Below are 4885 nucleotides of genomic sequence, written 5' to 3' on the forward strand. Positions count from 1 at the left end.
TAACTGAAACAAGAGAATCGACTTTCTTCAAAATTGCGACTTTTTCCACACTTTGCACAAAAAAATTTAACACAAACAAATAAAATTTCAAAACTCGGACTCAACCTTTCTCTTGATAATTTTATTAGCTTTCATTAAAAAAAACTTATCATATTCAGTGAACGCAAAACGCCACGGTTAAATTTTAATCGATTTGATAATGAAAAATGTGGTTCTCCTTACTGTCCATTTTCTATAATTCTAGGGGTGCCAACAATAAATTTCCTAAAAGTTGTTTATCCAGTTTATTTTTGGACCACCCTAGTGCACATGTCTGTGTGCACGTATGTTCGTATTAGTGATATACACTTTTTCATTAAACTCTAAAACTCGATGAAGCGTAAACGGCAGTGAACCACATACTTCTCAACTTTCTCTTTACCATATTTGACATTTATTTTATAGTTCTACACAGTTAAGAATTTCCTCATCTCCTCGTTAGATTTCTTTTCGGAATTCAATAAAAATAGCTTCGTCGCAATTTAGCACTCAAAGCCTATACTCTGTGTAGCGAATTAAAGATATCATTGTATTTTGTAAAAAACAGTTTTTCAGTATACTCCAAACGGGGGTATGCCAGCGTAACTGATGGGCGCTGCTTTGCTGTCGTGTCACTGGTTAATCCTTATCCACGCGAGCGGCTTCCGAAAGCATGCAGGCTGGTCACAGTTACTTTCATACCCAAGGCAGGTAAAGTCTCACATGAGTTCCCTCGTGACTTTGGATCAATAAGCCTCTCCTCGTTTTTCGCATAAAGATCTCCGAAAAACTGGTTGAGTTCTACATAAGAAACGACATGCCTAGGGAAAATGTTTCCTAAATCGACATGGCTACTGTAAGGGTAACTCGGTAGAAACAGCCTCTAACTCAGTTGTATGTACATAGGTATAATTGTGCAGATCTTAGCCGAGAAGAATTCAATGATATCGAGGTGGCTTTTGGTAACGTTTTGCCTTAGGTAATCGTAATCTTGGTAAATGAGCCTAACATATGGGCCGAAATTGTCAGGTTTATATATAGGCTGCTTTGCAAACGAACGTCTTAAAGCCTTAGGACCATTATAAATCCAATTTTCCTTTTTTGGTGGATTAAACATCTTTGGAAAATCCAATGGTTTATTATATATATAGCATCTGTGAGACACTTCGGATCATCTCCTCTTTTTATTCTTTGATTCTGTAACCGCCTAAGCGGCACTGGCCGAGTCCAACGAAGCATGCCAACCATTTATCTCCTGTGCTAACCGACGGAAATTAGAAATCCAAAATTAATCCAAGTCTTGAAAACATAGTGAAGTGACGAAACTGCTTAATGCGAAGTTTGCGGTATTTCAAGAAATTTTCAATTCGTTCCGGCACAAACGAATCAGTAGACACTAATGTTAGGTCAGAGTATATCATTCACCGCTCATACTTGCTCACTGCTCAAGGAAAGACTCTTCGGTGCGAAGTATTTGGAACGGTCGTCCACTTACGAATGGTTTAAAGTTGAGTGGAAGGGAAGTGTTTTCCAAACGAAGCTTGCCAGCATTATTCTTGAAATTCCACTACATTTTCGACCCAATGATTTTGATTAATTTGTCAATTCCAGTAAATTCCATCATTTACCTAACTTAAACAACCCGTCCACGCCGCCATTTCCACTTTGCACTAAACCACTTACACACAATTACCACAAATGGATTTGCAAACTATTTGGGCATCGCATCGCCAGTTTTTGACAGCTCAATTCAAGCACAAACTGGCACACGCATACACTGCTACACTGGAAATGTACACAACGAATTTCAGTGCGGTTATATTAGCCACCAGGCTTCCTACAGCATTTGACAGCTACGCATGTATTAAATACTCATAGTCGCTTCACCACATTAGCTCTGGATAATATTTGATTTGACCGCTGAGCCTGAAACACCAAAGAATATCAAACAATAACGAGGAGTGTATTTGAAGTGGAGAAAATGTGGACATGTGGAAATGTGGAAATATGTAAATGCATAGAGGCACGTAGCAAGAGTTAAAGAAGTCCAACGATTCTTCGCATTCCGTTTAGTTGGATGATGAGGATTAGGTTTGAGTCTGTCGAATGCCGAACTGCGAGATTTTTTTTTAGAACCTTAGTTATTTCGAGTTTACCAGAGAAGCAAATTTGACTGAATTAAGCAAAAAATCCAATATCTTCCTTTTAAATTCCACCTATGTGTAAAGTTGAATTCCGAAAGAAAATGGGTAGGTACGAACCTTTCCCTATTAAGGTAACGAGATTTGTATGTAAATACACGTAGCCAAATTTTAAGTTGATACAGCTGCCCCATCTGCAAACGCTAGTCATCTGATAATCACTTCAGAATTTCCGTATTTTCATTTACCTTCATATTTTACTTGACTGCACTTCGAAAGGCAGTTTGTATTTGCCACTAACAGGATATGGCAGAGTTCCCTCATGGAATTGTGACGGCGCAGTACACCTCATACACTCAGGAAAGGCAGCAAGTTGGTTAGGTATACATACATAAGCTCCAGAGGTCCGCATCGGAAGGCATGTTGCTTTAAAGCGAAGTGCTTTAGTAAACCCGGCACCTACTTTTACTGCCACTAAGCAGGCGTTTATGCGTTGAGCATTTATTAAATGAGTAAAGTATTCTGAAAAAAAAGTGCCGAGAAAGGGATGAATATAAAAAATATATATATACTTCGCTTTAAAATTTTAAATTTTGCAAGAAAGCGATCATAGTGCGCTAAAACCTTGAATTTCCTAAAATATTCTGATAGTCCCAAATTTAAATATAAAAAATCTCACAGATACCACGAAAATGTTCTGCAGCCTAAACATGCCGAAAAAATCTGTAAAATTCCAAATAAAAAATAAATAATCTTATAAAAACCTCTAAAATTGCAAACAAATTCCAAACTTCAAGAAACTAGAAAATATTACGAAAAACATTTGAAAACATACTTCCGATATTCTGAACAAATCCTGAATGAAAAAAAGAAAATTCACCAAAAAATACAATTGGAATATTGTAAAGTTGTCGAAAAATACTAGAAAAATTGAAGAAAATCATATAAATTCCTGAAGAATCTTGCAAAATAACAAACGAACTAATAAACGTGCCTTGAAAATCGTAAAAGATATCGAAAAATATCAAAATGAATCAGAAGCATTCTTGAAGATTCTTAAAAAATTTTTAAAATTCCTGAATAAAAAATAAAAATTTCTATTAGTCGTTAAACGGCTTAAACATATCATAAAATCACACAACTTATACAAAAAAATCCAAGAAAATTCCTGAATATGTTAAATAACCTCAAAATATACTTCAAAAATCCTACAGAGTCCTAAAAACATACCGCATAATATTTGAAAAGCTCCACGAGAATCACGTCAATTTCGAGTAAACTTAAAAAAAAGAACAGAAAAAAATTCGAAAAACGGTTCGAAAGTTTCCAAAAAACCGATGAGTGTGAAATTCCTTAATAACAAGAAAAATCACAACTATTTTCGCGAGCCGAAAACTTTTTAGAAAATATCTATACTTTTTTTTAAATACAAACAAGAATCCAAAGAGCTGTGAAATCTAAAAAAAGTCACTAAAATTAAAAAATATATATTTATTATTATAAAAACCAAAAGAATTTTCGAAGAAATACCAAAAAAATATTTGAGAAGTCCTTAAAAAAATATCGATGCACAAATAATATATGTATAAATCACTAATAATAGACAAGCTCATTTCATGCCAATACACACTGCTGACCTTGAAAATTTCAGAAAAATCTTAAAAAATGCTAAATAAAATTCTAAAAGCTTTGCGAAAAAAAAGCGAAGCTACCTCTGGAATTGAAGTCATGAATTAAAAAAAAATACGAACACTTTCAAAAAACCGAAGTCTCATAAAAAAAGAACAAAAATAAAAATAAATAAATCACGAAAAAGTGCCGGAAAAAAGCTCAAACAAATATAAAAATAGACTTTGATATTGAATTTTTTTGCAAAATGCTGAAACACCCAAACGAAAGGCAAAAAGTGCCGGAAAAAGCTCAAAAAATACTCTCTCGATATTAAATTTTTTTTGCAGAATCCTGAAAACACCCAAAACAAAATGAAAAAACGTCCGCGACAATTGCGACAGGTTCCAAAAAATCTCAAAAAGCCCAGATTTTGTTTTTTGATACTCAAAAAACCCCAAAATATACCGTTTTTTGCTAATTCCAGGAATTTTCTAAAACGTCTTGACTTAGTGAAGAAGATCATAGAAATTCTAAAAAAGAGGAAGCCTCATAAAAATTACAAAAAAATTGTTAAAAAAATTCAGAAAAGTTGGCGAAATATGTTCGAGAAATCCCAAAACATACTGCTCATCTTGAATAGTCGTAATAATTTCTAGAAATTCTTAAAGAAAATAATAATTCATACAAATTAAAAGAAAAACTAGAAAATCTTATAAAAATTACTAAGGTAAAAAAACACAAAGTGTCAAAAAATTTTAAAATTACCAACACACGTCCTTGAAAATTCTTGCGGAAATTGATTGAAATTCCGAAGAAACAAAAAAATCTAAAAAACTGCGTTGACGTGAATTATGCCCAAAAAACTGCATACAATAATCGTTAGCTTATTGAAAAATTATGTAGAATTCTGAAAAACTAAAAAAAAAACCCAAAAAACTCTTCTTCATATGAGTGTGCAAAAATTTGTTGAAAAAGGATGCATGCAGATCTCTATCAGATATACACAGGGTCGGATTAAGAATGTGGTGGCCCGAGGCCGTTATACATGTGGGGCCCCTTTTTGAGTTAAGGGAACGTACCCATACTACGTGACCCACTTTTTGCAATTTTTAACC

At 33.9% G+C, this 4885-nt stretch overlaps 1 protein-coding gene across 1 annotated transcript in view; it reads left to right on the forward strand.

The window, feature by feature from the left end:
• The window catches only part of LOC118744842 (major facilitator superfamily domain-containing protein 6), a 242387-nt gene that overhangs the window by 42075 nt on the left and 195427 nt on the right, over positions 1–4885 (forward strand). The window lies entirely within an intron of this gene.

Source organism: Rhagoletis pomonella, unplaced genomic scaffold (genome assembly GCF_013731165.1).
Source record: "Rhagoletis pomonella isolate Grant_MI unplaced genomic scaffold, Rhpom_1.0 Rhpom_scaffold_00008, whole genome shotgun sequence".
Classification (NCBI taxonomy): Eukaryota; Metazoa; Arthropoda; class Insecta; order Diptera; family Tephritidae; genus Rhagoletis; species Rhagoletis pomonella.